This window comes from Octopus sinensis, linkage group LG9, assembly GCF_006345805.1.
Source record: "Octopus sinensis linkage group LG9, ASM634580v1, whole genome shotgun sequence".
Classification (NCBI taxonomy): Eukaryota; Metazoa; Mollusca; class Cephalopoda; order Octopoda; family Octopodidae; genus Octopus; species Octopus sinensis.
Genome location: NC_043005.1, coordinates 103161547 through 103182564, shown reverse-complemented (window position 1 = coordinate 103182564; position 21018 = coordinate 103161547). Strand labels below are relative to the sequence as shown.

Below are 21018 nucleotides of genomic sequence, written 5' to 3'. Positions count from 1 at the left end.
CAGGTCTTCATCACTATTTATGAAATACTCGGCAAGCATTCCCCTTTCAATCCTTATATAATGGCCTATACTAATTAGTCCTCTGTCATCATTCTTCGTTTTCATATACAGTCTGTTTACGTTTCCTTTAGGGTGTAGCACTCCATGCAGCATCATCAACTTTTTCGGTCCTTCTATCCAGTGTTGATATTTCCTCCTTAGTCTATTTGAGGATGGACGCACTATATCTGACCATCGCAACTGCCCAGATATTCATTGCTGTTATCAAATTGTTGGCATTCAGGTTGGATTTCAACACCATTTTCACTCTTTTTTGATAAGCCTCGCTGACCTTGACTTTAATTTTTCTGTGTAGAATGTTATCCAGCTCCAAAATCCTTAAATGTCTATACCCACTACCGTCGGGTTGACTCATAGTCTCTCCTGATATTAACAGCAATCCTATGCAGGCTACTCTCGTCCCTCTTTTCATATTAAGCACTGAGCTTTTGGTAATCCCAAATTCCATACAGATGTCCCTACCACACTTCTGGACTGTTTTGGTAAGGAATCTACCTGTTTTTCAAATTTCCTAAACAATTTCAGGTCATCCATAAACTGAAGATGGTTCAGTCATGGGGCTTCCTTCCCACTTCAGTAACCCGTATTAACTTTCCTAAGTGTTATTGTTTTGGGCATTTGTGCAATTACAAATAAAAGCAGAGAAAAACCAGTCACCTTAGAAGATGCCTCTTTTAATATTAACTTCTCCAAGGAATACATTACTTGTGTACAATTTGGTTTTCCACTCTTTCATGCTATGTATCAGAAAATTTGGGATATTTTTAGAATATGCGGTATCAGCATCATCATCATCATCATCGTCGTCGTCGTCGTCGTCGTCGTCATCATCATCATCATCATCGTCATCGCCGTCATCATCATCATCATCATCATCATCATCATCATCATCATCATATCATCATCATCATCATCATCGTCGTCATCAAGGGAGCGAGCTGGCAGAATCGTTAGCACGCTGGGCAAAGTACTTGAAGATATTTCACCCATTGCTACGTTCTGAGTGCAAATTCTGCTGTGGTTGACTTTGCCTTTCATCCGTTCGGGGTCGATTATATAATAAGTAGTCATGCACTGATGTCGATGTAATCGACTTAATCCCTCCCTCAAAATTTCAGGCCTTGTGCCTATTGCAGAAAGTATTATTATTATTGTTATTATTATTATTATCATCATCATCATCATCATTATTATTATTATTATCATTATTCAGTAGTTTTATTTTTATAGCGTGCTTTCACTTCACTACCGAGCGCAGCTCTGTGTGCCTTGGGTATGTGCTGTGATTTGTTGTGATGCTCTGATGGTTATTGTATGGAAAGTGTTGTGCGTAGGATGTGTGCAGTGCCTAGTAGTGCAATTTTCTGTATGTTATATGTGTTTGTAAGTCCTGGTGTTTTTGTTATGTATTTTTCTGAATATTTTTTTATCATGCCTAATGCACCTACTATGATAGGAATTGTTTCTGTTTTCAGATTCCACATTCTAGTTACCTCTATTTCCAGGTCTTTGTATTTTGAGAGTTTCTCCATTTCTTTTAGAGACCGTTGTCATCAGCCGGTATTGATACATCAATTAGAAAGCATTTATTATTATTATTATTATTATTATTATTATTATTATTATATTATTATTATTATTATTATTATTATTAATTATTAATTCATTCATTCATTAATTAATCAATTTCTTTAATTATTATATTTATGATTTTGTTATCGGAATTTTAATTAAGCAGAATTATGGCCAAAAGCCCCAACCACAAGAACATTACCTGTGCACGTACCTACTTCAAACAGGAGTTTAACGGACACTAATCTAACATCATCGTTTGAACACTGGAATAAAAGATATAAAATACTCAGCTGAAAGAACTAAAGCTTGACAATTTCGGTCATATATCAGAAGCCGGTCTGCCACAGAATCTATATTTGTGCAAGAACTAAAAAAAGGAAAAATCCCGAGTTTTGCTAAAGACATGGGAGCATTCTTTCTCCCGGTTGGGAGATGATTTGTGGACAGGCCTGGAAGACTTGATAATTGAAGACGTGTTAAGATTTGATATTAGCTGTAGTAATGCGTATTACGCCAAATATGACATTTTCATATGAGAATATACGGTTAAAGCAAACATTTACTGAGATACACATATTCCCATTAAGTAGTTCAATATTTTAGTAGAAAACGGCTACCACCATGGACATCAGTAACTTTTGTGATGCAATATAGGTAAGTGACAATATAGGTAAGTGATAAATGTTCGGGCGGAATGGTCATCGACATCCTTGTCTTCACGAACCTTCAAGATGGAAACATAATACCATAGAAGTAGCCTTCTGGAAGAAAGTTTATAAACAAAACGCGGAGTTATACATTTGATACTAAAAATAATTTGAATAGCTTTCTACTTAGCTGTGTTAAAAGATTAAAAGAAATTAGAATGGAAAATCAAGGAAAATGTTGATCACTTTGCATCGCAAGGAAAAATACTAGACTTGTCAAAATGGATGGCATGTCATCATTGCAAGGTATTCACTTCTATCTAATCATAATTGCTGAATATATCAAACATCAATCACAACAACATCAATAACATGGGAAACCTAACGACTAAGGAGCATCACTTCGTAGCAACAATCGATTTATTTACACCACAGACGATCTAGAATGTATGGAATCCAAAATAGATCGAAAGGCCTTTTAGAGATTTAAAAAAATCCAAAGATAATATCGGAATTCAAAGCAAATAATAAGATCAGTGTTACGCCTATAATGAAGTAATCTAATGACGTATATACTCCGCTGAGGAGTGACTTTTCTGTTATGAATATGAAGCCATTTTGTAAGCAGAAATCTGCCGCTCTTGGATGGAAATGAAGTGTATACTCTATCGGATGACCTGTATAAATATACCAGCGTTTTACAGACGAAATGTTGATCGAGAAAGGGGTGGAAATAGATTTCAAACAGTATAAAAAAGAAGAGAATGTTAATATAAATCTCTGAATGGTATTATAAGGTGTTATAAGCTAAGAGGCCACAATACGTTCGTCTTCAATCGCTCATCGTACTCCAGGAGTTCTTTGAAATATGTTCTGGATTCTCTCTAGATGCACAATATTGTGAAATAACGATATTGGTCAACCAATGGCTTTGGGATGTGTAAGCGTCGGAAAATGAATGAAGCTCGTTAGCTTCTTTCACATTAGTGTTATGTCAACTTAGAAGATAGAAAAGCTGAAACAAAGGCAGGCCATTTTATACAGTACATTAAGAATGGTAGAATGATGCAACATTCTACTATAATATGTACATATATACATATATATATATAGTTAATCCAAACAAGAAAACACAGTAAAAAAGAGAAAAAAAACAGCAACGCGAGGACGTGGAACAATTGAAGTATTATTGACGCTCAGGAAAGAAGGGAAGGAGGGTTTAACGTTTCGAGCGGAGCTCTTCGTCGGAAACAAGAAGGAAAGATCCCAAGAAGGGAAGACAGAGGAAAAAATTTTTGCTGATGGTGCTCAAGAGATCACATGTTGAAAGAACAGAAGTTGAGATCACCGTGACAGACCAGGCTATCAGATGTTGATACACATCGCTGGTCACAATGCGCTTCGCATTGTCTTAGCTTTCAAATGACGCCACCCCGCTGGCTAAGCGAGCAGGCCAACAGAAGAACGAGTGGGAGAAAGTTGTGGCGAAAGAGTACAGCAGAGATCGTCACCACCCCCAGCCGGAGCCTCGTGGAGCTTTAGGTGTTTTCGCTCAATAAACACTCACAACGCCCGGTCTGGGAGTCGAAACCGCGATCCTACGACCGCGAGTCCGCTGCCCTAACCACTGGGGCATTCCACCTCCATATATATAGTATGTGACCTCGTGAATACCACTGGCAATTTTTTTCCTCTGTCCTCCCGTCTCGGGATCTTTCCTTCTCCTATGTTTCCGACGAAGAGCTCCGCTCGAAACGTCAAACCCACCTTCTTCCCTTCTTTCCTGAGCGTCCAATAATACTTTATTTGTTCCACATCCTTGCGTTGTTGTCTTTGTGTTTTCTTGTTTGGATTAACTTTATATATATATATATATATATATAATATATATATATATTTATATTTATATATATATATATGTGTATCTATATATATATATATGTATGTATATATGTATACACATATACGCGTATAAATATATGTATGTGTATAACCCCTCATATACATGTGTGTGTTTGCTCGTGTGTGGTAATGTGTGTCTTTGCCTGTGTAAATCAAGTACATAATTATTTGCTCTCAACTTCGTACGTATGCCAATATTTTGACGACAGCTGAAAATAAACGAATATCATCCGCATCTACATTATTCTTTTTGCTATACAGAAGTATAAAAATATCAAACCGAATTGTAAAATTGCATTTTGCAGCGGTTGAAATAGTGTTTAAATTGATGGGAATATGCTATACTAGGAATAACTGAAAATGGCAAAGTCTCAAATAAAATTGAATGAAAATAACTATTCGGATTAGCTGTCATGGAGGCAAAATAATAACTAAAATCTTCCAACACAGATTTGATATAAATATACAGTATAATTGCTTCTTATAATACACGGGTATCTGAATATCTTACTTCTACAGGGGTGTACAATTATAAGAATTATACACATGTCGCATCTTACAGATATACATAAGTGCCCAGGTTTGCAAATTCTCAAACATCCACATGCACGCATGAAATGAGACAGTGAGCGAGTGAAGGGGGGAAAAGGGAGAGAGAAAGAAGTATGGGGAAGAATTCATTTACATATTGGCGGCTTACTTTGGAGTTTTCCTCGTGTGTTGTTGATTCCTGTGTATTTGTATATTCCTATGTTTAAACATACGTATATAATACATGTACAGACACCTACATATGTGTGTGTGCGTGTGCGCGAAACCGTTAGTCCAGAAGCGTATTTTTCGCTCCGTCTTTTTTCTCTACTTACTTTCCTCATCCCTTTCTGCTGCAGAGCATAGGCTCGAAACGTCAAAGACTTTTCCATTCCTCCTGAGCGCCAAACTAATACACCTTGTTTGTTGTTCCCTTGCCTCTCTCTGTCTTTTGTTTTTTGTATATTTACACCATAAGTATAAATAAATAAATAAATATATATTCTGTTACTCGTTTCAGTCATGTCATTAGAGTGCGGCTATGCTGGAGCACCACCTTAAATGTTTTCAGTCGAAAAATCGATCCCAGGACTGCTACGTTACGGGGACGTAAGCACGCCAACATCGGTTATCAATCGGTGGGGGCTGACAAACACAGACACAAGCACACACATATACATTTACGTATATAATACACACTGACACACATATATACGCACATATATAGTTACCTTACACATTTAATATCTTTTCTACTCGACGGACAAGGCTCGAAATTTGGGGGAAGGGGACACTCGATTAAATCGACTCTAGTACACAACTGGTACTTAATTTTTCAACCCCGAAATGATGAAAGGCAAAGTCGACCTCGGCTGAATTTGAACTCAGAACATAAAGACAGATGAAATATCGCTAAGCATTTCGCCCGGCGTGCTAACGTTGCTTATTTCTTTACTGCCCACAAGGGGCTACGCACAGAGGGGATAATCACGGACAGACAAACGGATTAAGTCAATTATATCGACCCCAGTGCGTAACTGGTACTTATTTAATCGACACCGAAAGGATGAAACGCAAAGTCGACCTCGGCAGAATTTGAACTCAGAACGTAACGGCAGACGAAATACCGCTAAGCATTTCACCCGGCGTGCTAACGTTTCTGCCACCTCGCCACCTTACATTTTTAATATCTTGATAATGAACGTACATGACATTGCACCAAGATAACATTTTTCGTTTTGAAATACATACAAGTATTCTTCATCTAGATTCAAGTCACTGTGTTAATTTAACGAATTAATACTCCAGTTGGATGATGCATATTCTCTGTGCTACAGAGAATAATCCTACCAATTATCGATGAAGAAAAATAAAGTCAATTTCTTCTTTAAACTTAAATACTGTATTGAAGTTTGTTTCCTCTTTTACACTGACTTTGTCAAATGCAGAATGGTAGAAAACAAAAGTTATAAGGCAAACGCGATAGGGATACTGTCTTATACAGTAAGGAAAATATTCTGCAAAAAGAACATTTGTCCGATATCTGTGAATGAGTAGAATCAAATAAAGGTGTTGTAGGAACATATTTAACTGTGCAGCGGATTAAGTCTACTACACAAAAACTGAAGCAATCCATTTAGCGACTCCCACATAAGTTTCCAGTTACTACTTTGCATTCACCATAATATGCGTTCTCAAATCCCCATTCATTGGGTTGAAAGCCGAACCTACACATTTACGAAGTGAAATTCTTATTCTGAGAAACATGCCTCCGTAACGACAGAACATTTGAATAGATAAATTTTTATATTAAATCTGTACACAATAACATAAAGTGTAGTTATGAAAAAGGCATCAGTTTTAAGCTTCCTCTGTATGAAATGGGGAATCAATGAAGTATAATTTAGTCACACAAAGCTTAGAAACACGAATCATCATTAAATGCCACGTCAAGGATTTGTTTCGATTTTAATTCGCTAAGGTTTAAATGAACAACTCTTTCGCTCATTTTCTTTAATACTTATAGAGATTACTCCGTGATTAGTCAATACTAATGTTGAGAAAAACACCATTGAACAAAGTTACAGCAAAAGAAAAATATGCATTATTTTTTATATCAGTTTGAAGATAAAAATCCGGGAATGTAAAATACCATTTAATATCCAATTGTGATCCTGGTTTAAATAATTGTTTGCAAATCTTAGAATTATAATTATTAATGATATCTCAGCTTACTGGTATTTAATGAATATTGTCTTATTTACTACTGAATACCCTGCTCGGATTTTGAACAAATGATGCGAAGTATTATACAGCATAGTTCAATCAATATACATTAATTCAAGCTTCCATACAATGTTTTAAAAAGAAGGATGCTAAAATCTGAAAAAGACAGAGCGAAACTTCAGTATTTATTGCTGCGTGTTTTTATTTATCTGCCAAATGTTCATCTCCTACTTGCAATATGGAATATTTGTTTGTGTTTAAAATTAGGAGGAATGAAACATTCTGAAGTCTAACAATAAATATTTTTTAAAGTCGCCAGTGTTTCCTTAGTATAATAATATCGCAGCCACACTGTACATTGCACTCAAGTAGTCCGATTCATGTAAAGTCATGGTTCTGTGCACCGTTTCCTGTATAACAGGTATTGTAAAATCCTATTCTATGAATTATTGTATCTTCCCTAATTTTGGAGTTGATTGAATTCTGAAAAGAATTATTTTCAACTTCAGTTCTTTAAACGAAGCAAAGACAAATGGATTCATTTTCTGGTTTATACAAATAAAGTTTTTAATTTTATACTTGAAATTATCAACCCCTCCTTATTTTATCGGTCTTACAACTGACTCTTATGCCACAGACACGTTGTTCTAATTTGTCGATTCTATATGTTTCTTCAGTCTAACAGGTTCTCTAATTGATAGCTTTATTTGCATCTAAAGCGCTTTTAAATAGACTTATATGTAGACATGTCTGCACGCTCCCTGGCATGATTACACATAACATTTTATTACACAAAGAGGGGGGAAAATTCCTTACCACATGTACCAGAATGTTTTCATTTTTTCGCATCTTATGACTCACTTCCCTTCTACTCAGATTTTGAGGTGTAATTTACAAGTATGCGTTCATCCACTCAGGTCAAACGCTGGTAAAGAAATCAATGTGGTGGTATTGTACCCGCTGTTTCAATTCATGTCAAATGGTCACCTAAGTACAAAGCGCTATCGATGAAAATGAGCTGGTGTAGGAACAGAGGTTTCTACCCTACAAGCAAAATAGCAACACTGCGCTTTTAGGTGATATATTATCAAGAAAGCTATACACGAAAAGAATAGCCGTCAGAGATCAAATATACGCTCGCGTAACATGAATGGACATTTCATATTATTCGTATCCAATTCATTTTAATCTCTTAGGAAATATCCAGGACGTATTCAGTTAATGAAATAGTTGCTGATCAAAGTAATAACAGTCCATATTCATATAGAAACTTGCAGAAGAATGAAATGCTGCAAAAAATCATAGAAGACAAAGTCTGTCAGAACTCTGGACTACACTGCTATCACAGAAATCAGATGGCAATACAGAAGTCCTAGAATGTTTGTGCATCTTCACTTACCACCTCTATTCTTGATGCTTAAATAAGGAACTAATACATCGTGTAACGTATGTACAAAATATAAATATAATTATACACATAAGTGAATGAGATCAGTTTAGATATAAACAGATTAAATAAAAGATGAATATGGGAGATCATGAGTGTAAAGTGTGTAGTATAGCAAACGAGAGGTAGTGAAAGAGATCAGTAATAGAAAAATGAATAGGAATCAATTCTTAGTAAACCATTGACATTTGGATAGTGAGAAATCCACCACACATATGCACACACGCTCACACACGCTCACACAATCACACAAGCATACACACATATACATCCAGATAACTTATCTAATATAAAAAATGCGAAAACTAACTTCTGTATGTCAGTGTGTCGTAAGCAGACCCCCCTCTCTCGCAGTTCAGTGACACTCCTACTTATTCTTCATGATGGGGTGAGAGTAATAATAAGCATAGAGACGGTGAGGGTGGTGACGAAGACAGAGAGAGAGAGAGAGAGAAAGAAACAAGAGAGGGAGAGAAACAGGGACAAATAAATTTAGGGATAGTTGATGATATTTTATTAAAAGTAGATGGTGGCAGTGGGAATAATAATAAGAGAGAGAGAGAGAGAGAGAGAGAGAGAGAGAGAGAGAGAGGGAGCGTGGGTATGTGAGAAAAAGAGGGTGATGATGTACAAAATTTGTTTAACTATGTCTTTTTGACAGAAATTCCTGTCACCAACATACTGAACTCTACCATTTTTGTTTTATTTTTTGCTTTCTTTAATACATATACACACACTCACTCACACACGCACACTCACACAAATACACAAACACACACACACCACACACACTACACGCACACACACATATATAAATAAAACTTTCGTTGAAATAAAGTTTCCCCAAAATTAAACATTTCTAATATAATGAATGCAAATGTCAATGTGTCACACTTTTCAACGTAAATAAGTCCATTTTACTGGAAGCAAAAAGCCTCAAATTTGGGGATAAGAGATGAAGTCGATTACAGCGAAACCAGTACGTAACTGGTACTAATTCTATCGACCTCGAAATGATGAACGGCAAAATGGACCTGAGCGGAATTCGAATTCAAAACCTAATAAGGCTAAGCATTTCGCTCGGCGTGCTAACGATTTTGTCATTACGCCGCCTTTATATAGTATAATATAATAAATACGAATGTGAGCATGTCAGTGTGTCACACTTTTTCAACTTTACATTGTCATACACATATACTTGTCAGTAGATGACGAACGCGTGAACAGATTCATAAAGAAAATGTGACGCCATCGTCGTTGTAGGTGATGATATAAAATGTCGTTTACGATAAGGGACTAAAAGAAAAATGACAGTGTTAAATTTTTGTAAAGCAAATATGTGAATGAAGATATTGTTTAGTTGGTAGCGAAAAGCCTACTGAATTTTTTGATACCCCATACGTGAAAATCGTCAATTCAGTTTTAGAATACATAAGGAACATAGGCACATACACACACACATAAAAACTCTCTTACATACATATATATATATATATATATATATATATATATATATATATATATATATATATAATGTATGTATGTACGTACGTATGTATGCACGCATGTGTGTGTGTTTAAGCTGCAGCTTCAGATTTGCATTTTCGACCCATATATTCTATTCACAATCCCTGTCTCAGTCATTCTTCCTCTCATTTCTCCTGCCCCTCTGTCTCTCTTTAATTCACTGTTGACTGTTACCTTAGTTCCCTATGTCGGTCTTCTCGACAAACATTTTACACTTTAGCCTCGCTTCAGTCTCTCACATAATCATATTATACCATTTGTTTTGTAACAATTTGCAATAAATGTCATGCATTATTCTACTACAGGCTTCAGACTAGCTCTTCTCTCATTCTACAAATGTATTCTGCTGCATCTGCAATTGATGGCAATATCTCTTCCGGTGTTTGATTTCCGTTTGTATTTATGCAGCGTAACGGTTTTTCGTTCCTTTTCCATACGTTTTTTTTTCTTTTGACCATAACATACAACTAAAATAACGTCATATTTTTTACAGCCATGTGAAATATATCATTCATAAAACTGATAAAAATTATGATGAAAATGATGATGATGATAACAATAATTATTGTTCTTGCTATTGTTGTTATTATTATTAAATGTTTGGTTTTTGCTTTGTATTTGTACAAGTTGACTCCAGTCTCACCCAGAAACAATAAGTTAGACGTTCAAGTCGGTATTATGACTGGCGTATCATAATTTTGGTTTTGCACAGAGTATTGTTCTAGAAAATATCTGTTAAACATAAGAAAATTAAAAGTTTTTTTATAAGGACACAGGAAATGTGTCAAAGCCGACAGGAAGCGTCGATGCTTCCTAGGGTTAAATAGCGGTGGTGTGATTCCTTTTATGGGACTGTCACGTTCAGTTGACAGTATACAACCACTCTATCGTTCCACCACCGCTCATATCTCTCTGAGATATTTAGAAATTTAATATTTCTAATTAAAAGTTTGTTTTATAAGTGATTTGATGGTAAGATAACTTTGTGATCGTAAAATGACAGTAAAACGTGTTTACTATTATGTATATTTAAAGGCACTTTTGATAATGCTCACAGAATAAAATGTTTTTGGTATCACAGAGACAATATTTTTCTTAGGTTATGAGCAGTTCCTACGAGCGCTATTTGGTGAATTTCTTCCATTTTGGGATTTCCTGGTATCTGATATAAGGAACAATCAGCCCCGTTTTCTATCATACCTAGGGCACCTATGGCAACAGGTATTGTTCTAGTCTTCTGGTTTCAAATTTTACCAATTTCTATTTCAAGATCTTTATATATGCTTAGTTTTTGGTAGGTTTTGACAGATACATTAATGTCGATTGGGAGAGTCGTATCGATGAGGAGGTATGACTTTTGTCTAAAACCCTACAGAATGATGTCTGGCTTGTTTGCATCTATATTTCTGTTAGTTTGAACGGTGAAGTTCCAAAGGAGAGAGATGTGAGCATTTTCAAGCACTGGATGTAGTTTGTGTTCCTAACAGATTTTGTTCTTATGGAGCAGTTCCAGGTACTTGCAGATTACCCAGGGATCTGTGAGGCCAAGAAAGCTGCTCATGGAGACAATATGATCAATGATTTCTGCTTGTTGTTTACATACACGACATGTTGGGCTACTACCGTTCTTTAAGCTATTGGCTCGGTAGCTTCTTGTAGATAGGCATTGATCCAGGGCTGTATGATAAACCCTTCTGTTTATGTTTAAACCAGAAGATACCAAACATTGATGGGTAAGGATTTTGTCAACATCAGCATTATTATTTCTCTTCGGGTCTTTGCCATTGAGAGGGTTCTTTTGCCATTTATCATTGGGCATTTATCTAGGGCAGCAGATTTAGTATGGGTTTTCACACGTTTGGATGTTTTCAGTACATCTAATTCTGGGATTTGATAAATTTGGAATTTCGTTAGATATTTCCTTGCCTGTTTTGTTACTGAGTGTGCAGATTTTCTTGTTTGCCTGCTTGAAGACGAGTTTTAGCATCTCGTCATCAGAAGTTTTCAGATATGCGTTTGTACCAATTGTGGCAATCTTCATTGTCAATTTAATTTGTAGGAGTCCAGCGCTACCGTCTTTTCTTCGCAAGTAAAATTGTTCTAGATTTGCCTTACGGTGGTGCATTTTATTCACTGTCAGCAGTTTTTGAATTTTTAGGTCAAGTTTACATATTTCAGTAATTGACCAATTGATAATATTGAAACTGTAAGCCACTATGGCTATGGCTAAAGTATTAATTGCTTCGATCTTAATTTTTTGTGGTTAGATGTGTCTTGAGTATTGCCCTTACCCTGCGATAACATTTCGTTCATCATTGAACGTTTCGTTTTTCTTGTTTCAGCTCAGAGCTGCGGCCATGCTGATGCACCGCCGTTTAATACCATCATTTTCATATACCCTAGGTGTCTGTAACCTGCCTCTGGTTCTAACTCATTTATAGCATATTCTTGGTCAAACTTAATGTTGGATGTCATTCTCCCTGTGATAAAAGTAGCGTTTGTGCATTTATCTAGGCGAAACTCCATTCTGACGTCATTACCGAACTGCTTTATAATTGTTAGTAAGGTCTGTAGTTCCTGGTCATTTTTTGAAAAAGCTTTAAATTATCCATGTAAAAGAGACGATATATATTTACATTATTTACATTCGACGGATATTTGTCCTCATCTTGTTTGTTGTTAAAATAACGTTTCGGCTGATATACCCGCCAACCTTCTTCAGGTGTCTAGGGGAAATTACGAACCTGGGTTCTCATTCCTAAGGTAATTTTCGATGTTATTATCATTATTATTATTATTATTATTATTATTATTATTATTATTATTATTATTGTTGTTGTTGTTGTTCAGGTCACTGCTTGGAATCGAACTCGAAATCTCGGAGTTAGTAGCCCGCGCCATATGCCCACGGGCATATAGCGTAGTGGTAAATTGTGTAAATAATGTACATAATCCTTCATCTCTTAAATATAGAACTGAGACGATTTATTTTTTTGTTAGAAATTATTATTATTCTGTTAGGTATTCACCGTTCCTCCTCTCCGACAAATCCTGCCAATGTGTTGTTTCACTTTACAGATGCTTATTTAGCCACCCATTATGTTATTTCAACAGTTGCCCATTCTTTCAAATACCTTTTTACATTGTCGGTCTCTCTTTTTTTAAACAATCATATACGATTCGTCCCAAAGAATCAACCTTTAAATAAGAGCTTCGGATAGAGTTATGACGTAAGCACGTGCTAAAACCTCTCATATCTTTTTATTTTTACGAATTTTTACAAATATTTTTCGATTCTGTCTTCTGCATAAGGGAATTAATACGATTATGCAACTTTTTTCTTCTTAATTCGTAGTTTTAACATACGGTCAGTCCGAATCTACCATTGGTCTCTCTTTATAATTTCCAAATAATTTTTAATACTTTTACGGAATAAAAGTCAGTTGACAGTCTTCTCACAATTTTTTTTTACATAATCCTGGACTTTATATGTGTAATGTCAGCGACATGCTGTATGTCCATCAACAATATTAGTAGACAGACATCCGTACAGTTGTATGACGGATAGTCGAAGTAGACGAAAGCTTCTTTTTAAGAGGAACAAAATCATGTTGGACGAGTTTTGGATACCTATCATCGTCGTAACCGACGGTGTGTCAGTTTTGTATGTGAGTATGTGCATGTGTAAATATATAATACCTATACACCCACTTATATATATATACATACATGCATACATACATACATACATACATACATACATACATACATACATACATACATATATACAACAAAGCCTAATGGTCTTAATGTTCTAAAACTCATTTAGGGACAAACGGTTTTCACAATGAATTCCAATTTGACCTGAAGCATATTTGTAGAAAATTTCATTAAGAAACATTTAATCTTTGGGACATAATTGTGTAGATATGCCAAAATATTTATATATATAATTCTGTAAACATGTATGTGTGTGTGTATATATATTTATATATGTTTCAGTAAGCATTTATACATGTATATGAATAAGTTTCAGAAGGTATTTGAACAATACACTAAAAGTCAATCGTGACAAGAGAATTCTCCCAAATTTATTTCCTTAATTTTTCACTACTGTTTCTGGCGCACATATTTAAGCAATTTTGAATTTGAAGTATTTAAAAATTATTTGGAAATTATATGGAGAAACGACTGGTAGATTCTGTATTTTGAAACAACGACGTATATAAAAAAAAAATTGTGGGGAAAGAAATTATATATTTTTTTTTTGCATAGTCTTATCAATTCCATTATGCAGATAACAGAATGGAATAAATTTTGTAAAAAATCGTAAAAATAAAAAACTTATGAGGGGTTTTAGCACATGCTTACATCATAACTCCGCCAAGTTTTGCTTCCACTAGCGAAAGCTACACATATCTTTCAGAAAGCTCTATACCAATTTAACTTTATGCAGTATTTGTTGTGTATTTTATGTGCAGGCTATGTGTGGAGACAGAATAAAAAGGCTTTTTGTTAGGTTATCACCTGGAAAAAATAGCTCCCTTTGCTGTTAAATAAAACAAATTCGCAGAGGGGAAGTTTCAACGTCTTCCTTGAATTTCCTTTCACCATTAATGTGGCTGTTTCTGACAAGAAATTTCATGTAAACCAACTATATTATCCATAATCCCCAAACACTTCAGTAGCTCTACTTTGCATCGCTTGCAAATTTATATCTTCAATGATCCTTAAAGTACAACGACATGCACAGTATCCAGCCTTCAGGTTAATCTTCCAATCTCAGTAGTTCAATTATTTGGTGAAAAATACACCACCAAAGCTATTTAAACCGTCAAAGCGGCGGGTGCGTTTGCTAGTAATTTATAAGATAGACAATTCTCATCCCAAAATGAGCGTGCATTACACTTAATATAAGCGTTACAATTATTTTTAATGTTTGAATAATAATCCTTTCTACTATAGGCACAAGGGGAGGGGACCAGTCGGTTACATCTACCTCAGTGTGTAACTGGTACTTAATTTATCGACCCCAAAGGCAAAGTCGTCTCCGGCAGCATGAAGACAGACGAAATATTGCTAAGCAATTCGCCCGGCTCGCTAAAAAATTCTGCCAGCTCGCCGCCTTAAATGTTTGAATAATAAGAATGATAACAATAAAGGCGATGGTAATGATAATGATGATGTTGATTTTGATAATGATGATAATGATGATGACAATGATGATGATGATGATGACGACGACGACGACGATGATGATGATGACGACGACGATGATGATGATGATGATGATGATATGATGATGATGATGATGATGATGATGATGATGATGACGGTGATGATGATGATGATGATGATGATGATGACGATGATGATGATGATGATGATGATAGTGGTGGTGGCGGTGTTAGTGGTGTGATAATGAAGATATGACTGTGACGATAATATTTTTCCTTCTTTTCTCTTTATTCTTATTAAATTACACGTACTGCTATTATTGTTCATACTTATATTTTCGTAGCCCTTGCTGTCGCGTTGTACAGTTTGTTTCTCACTGCATTTTACTGTGCAGTAATATTTGTTTCATCGTTAGCAGGAGATTTATGTTATAAATAAAACTATTGATGTTATTATTTTCTGCTACTCAAACTTTAACGTAAAATACATCAATACTCTAACACAAACCATCCCATATTTCATACAAACTGATACATACATACACACTAAGTAATATATATAATATATATATATATAATATATATATATATATATACATATATATATATACATATACATATTCATATATATATATATATATACATATACATATTCATATATATATATATACATACATATAAAATTGTATATATATATATATATATATACATATATATATATAATATTTATAAATATATATATATATATATATGTATAATATTTATATATATGTATACATATATATATATATACATACATATATACATACATGTATACATTTATTTTTGTAATTATATGTCTATATATATATATGTAGGCATGTGTTATGTTTGAATATATTATATATATATTTCATATATATATATATATATATATATATATATATACATATAAAATTGTATATATATATATGTATATATATGTACATATATATATATATATATACATATAAAATTGTATATATATGTACATATATATATATATGAGAGAGAGATAAAGGGAGAGAAGAGGTGAGACAAAGAAAGAGATGTGGAAGAGAGGGGCAGAAACATTTATTCCTCACAATATCTTGTTATTCTCATTTTAGTTGGCTGCGATTTTGGTTTGGTTTCATTTTAGTATTTTTATTTTATTTATTATTATTTTTTTTTCCTTTTCTCTTTCGTCTCTGTTATTTTTCATTTCTGCTGTGAAAACATTAAGCTTTCTCGCCAATATAAAACGCTTTGTATTCTGAAAACAAAGGATCTTTCAAGTTAAAATTACTTTTATATGCCTGGTGATTGTTTTTCGCAGTTATACTTTTTGTTACTGACTCCATTATGTTCTGTTGTTTTTCTGTCTTCTTCTAGAGGGAGAGAATTATTTCTATACATTTAGAACGTAGTAGAGATTTCCTATATAGGCAATGCTTAAAGCACATTCGCTCATAAATACGCACATATTGCATACATACGTACATACATAAACGTATATATGTGTGTGCTTCTGTCTGCGTTCGCGTGTAGTATTTTATAGGGAGTAGTATACGTTGGCTACAATAAGTGTACCACTACCCGCACACTCGTTCATGCAAACATACATACGCACACACGTATACATACATATAGCATACATACACACATATATGTATGTATATGCGTGTGCGTGTGTGTGTGTGTGTGTATGTGTGTATGTGCACGTATTTATATATGTATGCATACATAAATATATTCACTCATGTCAAAAATTGATTCTTTACATTAATATACACGTAAGTATACCGTCATGTTTCCGAAAATATATTACCTATATGCAGCTAAGCACAACTATTTTCATACTTCACTCATAGTGCTTTTGACCTCTTAAATGTGTGCAAGAATGTGTATATCTATCTATCTAGGTATCTATCTAATTATATATATATACACATATATATATGTATATATATTAACATGCATATATCTATGTATATGTATATATATAAATGTATATATATGTATGTATATATATATATATATAATATATATATATATAATATATATATATATATATTAATACACATACACATACATCTATATTATCGTTAAGTTTTTGCATGTATGTATGTTAATATTAGTAGGTATACTTACGAGTATGCGTTCACGAATTAGCCGTTTGAAATGTTGAAATGAATTCGCCGTACAGACTATAAAAGATAGGGCGAGACTAATGTATCTTGGTATGGTTTACATATTTATACAATATCGCTTGTGTCTTTTACAATATTCGTATCTCCAATAGAACGATATGTTTGATGTTTGAAGCGAGTTTCACATATCGTTATAATTTATATATAATACTTGGTTAGGAATTGATATATTTCCTTTCAAATGTGATATGAAATGTATTGTGCTTCTTTTTAAGTAGGTTCTCTGACCTCATAAATCAGTCGATATTACAGAGTATCACACAATAATGCATTATGTATTGCTTTGTATTGATACCAATTTTTTTCTCTTTGGATATTAACATAGTGTCTTTGGGTTTATTTTTAATTTACGTTTTCCGTATACTTCAGATAACTGTTTTTTTGTGCCATAGCAACTAAAATGATATAACATATGTTACATTTTTGAGTGAGTTATTAATTTCCTACGACCTGGTAAAGTGGACCCTATATTTTACTGGGTATTACACGAGTCATAATCGAAGTGGAATATTTTTAACGGTATTTCAAGTTACCATCTCTGTCTGAGATAACTGTCCCTTGCAGATCATGCTTCAGTTTGATAGAGAAAACAGACCAGAACCATTTCTTTTTATGGGCTGTTCACCCTTTTCATAACCCAACATAGACTATGTTGCCATAGTGACCTCCGTAGATGTAAATAAAATAGTACTGTCTCCCATACGCCATCGCTCCCCACGTTTATATATCTATATCTATCTATCTATCTATCTATCTATCTATCTATCTATCTATTATCTATCTATCTATCTATCTATCTATCTATATATATATATATTATATATATATATATACATATATATATGTAGCTAGCTAGCTAGCTATCTATACAAGTGTATGTTTCTGCGTGTGTGTCTGCGTGTGTTTGCGTTTTGTGTGTTGTCAGGGATAAAGAGAGCAGAAGAGAGAAACAAGATGGGAAAGGAAAGATGGCGAATTTATAATCTGTGACTAAAAACTTTGTGAGATTTACGCCAGCCTCTAAAGCGTTAATTAAATAATATGAGAGAAGAGAAGTGAAATAACTGTATTTCGAGACAGAAATAGGCTTCTGAAAAATAACTCAGCAGTATACTTCCTTCTGATGTGCTTCACTGTTATTGGTACGATGGATTATTTAGAACAATCCCCAAAGGCGATTAAAGTGTTAGTATCATACGACGATTAATTATTAAATATATCTAACATAAAATATTTTTAACATACAAAAATAGGATTTTTCAAATATATTGAATGAAGTTCCATCTGTGTAAAAAAGGAATCAGATTCGTTTCAGTATATCCAAAGAATTAATTTGGAAGTGGAAAACCTGAACCGAATGATTTTACCAGAGCATTTTCCACTAAGACTGGTTTCCACTAAACCCAAGGTAAGGCACTAGTGTTACACCAGAAACCAGATGTACACTGTATTTGTATATTAATAGCTCACAGGTTCACTCAAGGTCGATATAGAAGCTAGACCCAGCTTCAATGAAATGTTCACCTTGCAACAACCATCATCAACGTTACCTAAGCTGCATCACAAAAACTGGCATTAAGTTCAAATCAAAATATTCATTCCACCTCCCAATAACTACAGTCCACAAAGCTAAGCTGAGACAGCAAAATAGTTTACTTCTCTCACATAAAGGAGAATGCTGCTGCTTCACACAGAGGTATGTTAGAACGCAACCAAGGGAAGGCTACTGCATTGATTTGAACAAATTAATTCAATTCATAGGGCAACCTCTGGTCCACAGAGGTTTTACATCACTTTACCATCGCTCTCGAAATGACAGTGACCATTATTTCCAGAAAATAGCTGTCCCAATCTACTGTCGTTCATACACAATTTACTGAAATCCTTTTTTCAAATATCCTGCCTAATATATTATCCCCCAATATATTATACCCAGCATTAGACATTTTACTCAAAATGAGTACTTAAAAAGAGTCGCCTCCCGGCCGACCAGACTAGCAGAGAGAAGTGTACCACTATTGCAAAGGTTTGTGCTAGAGGTTTAATAAAACTACAAAATACCACAAAAATGCATATTTTGTTTGATGCTGGTACAAGAATAGAGTTTAAAAATAACAATTTCTGTTCAATAACAAATAGGAAGATAAAACTTAAAGTTTCTTTTCACTAGCACTTTTACATTATGAATTCAACTTTCACTAGATTTGGTATAGCAGTTTGGTTCCGTGATGTCAAGAAAATAAGAGTAATTTGTATACTTAACTTGATTCAGTCGATTCATCTCCCTGTCTTCAACACGTCAGCTTGTACATAAGTAATAAAGTCTCATAGTTCTTCATGCAATATAATTATTTAAGCATTACACATTTTTCTTAAACTTATAGATTCTTCATCCTCATACTGCACTGCTATCTAAATGCATTTGTTTTGTCATGTAAGGTATTCTTTTCGAGACTGGAATGGTTAATTCATTCTTGGAGCTACATTTATCTAAACAAAACAGATTATTGGAACTCTAACTAGAGAATAATATACATATGCATGACCGACCAGCAATCTATCTTCATTGGAGTATATGCAAGGAATAAAACATAGTAACTTACGTTTAGGAGCTGCTCTGTAAAACAATAATTCTAACATTATCTTTGAAAAGCTGCAGACACACAGAGAGGGAAAATGTTGGGCCAAATAGCGATAATTTCCATTAAAGATAATCGTGCCAAGGTTTCTACATTAAGTATTATGGTTTATTCAACAGAAGAAAAAAAAAAATTCGGACTAGGTGGTAAAAACGTTAAAAATATGAATAAATAAATAAGGAAATTATACGGTTAGGTATCTGAAACTTACTTTAGCGCACAAAAGTTTCTATTCTAATCAACTGAATGGTAAAATTTACTCATGGTCACGCTGAACCTAACTACTTGATTTTGGATACTTTAAGCACAGATTCAACCTGTGCATGCACTTGATCCTGATCCCTGAATCGCTGATCCCAAACCTCTCTCTGCTAAACAACAATTGCATCAATCTTACAAGTCTGGGAGACGTTACAGGGATCATAGTTTCTGATGTACCTGGTCTCCTTAGAATAATTCATTCAAAATATATTTGATTTATAAAGTAGATATCCCAGATACTTTAAGCTGGAAAGGACCATGAATTATTTATACCTTATGGAACATTATTTCAATATAGCCTGATATTTAAAGAGGAATAGTTGTTATGGAAACAAAGAACTGGTTACAATTTGAATACTTAGGAAAACAGTTGAAATAAAAATGTTCTACATTTCTTGTTACCTACAATTAATTGTTGGACAATCAGTCAATGAATAAAATGTAGTATAACACGCAACCGTACAATAGAAATGAATGGGAAGAATTTTCTTAATCAAATGCTTTTAATTTATAATTAGCTGTATTGATTACTTAAGAGGAACACTAATATATTACCCTGGTAGGATTAAAATTGCTGAATTTATATAAACAATACAATACTAAATCAATTTGTACCGACACTTTATGGAAACAATTGTCTGTAAATTGCCTTGCTTTTGGAAGTTCGCAAAATCGTAAGCGTTAGACAATAATAAACGAAACCTCACATTTGTAACACGACAATATTACCTTATTCACTTGGATTCTTATTTATTCAAATAACACAATTATTATTTTAGACAAAATTCTATCAATACCAGAATTGTCTAATGAAAG

The 21018-nt window shown here is 34.0% G+C and overlaps 1 long non-coding RNA gene across 1 annotated transcript in view; it reads left to right on the top strand.

Annotated features, from left to right (window-relative positions):
* Positions 1–17842, top strand: part of LOC118764726 — a 19193-nt gene extending 1351 nt beyond the window's left edge. Inside the window, exons 2-4 of the long non-coding RNA XR_005000529.1 lie at positions 11036–11044; positions 11204–11209; positions 17832–17842. This is a non-coding gene — a long non-coding RNA (uncharacterized LOC118764726). The remainder of the gene's footprint in view (positions 1–11035; positions 11045–11203; positions 11210–17831) is intronic.
* Positions 17843–21018: the final 3176 nt, after the last annotated feature.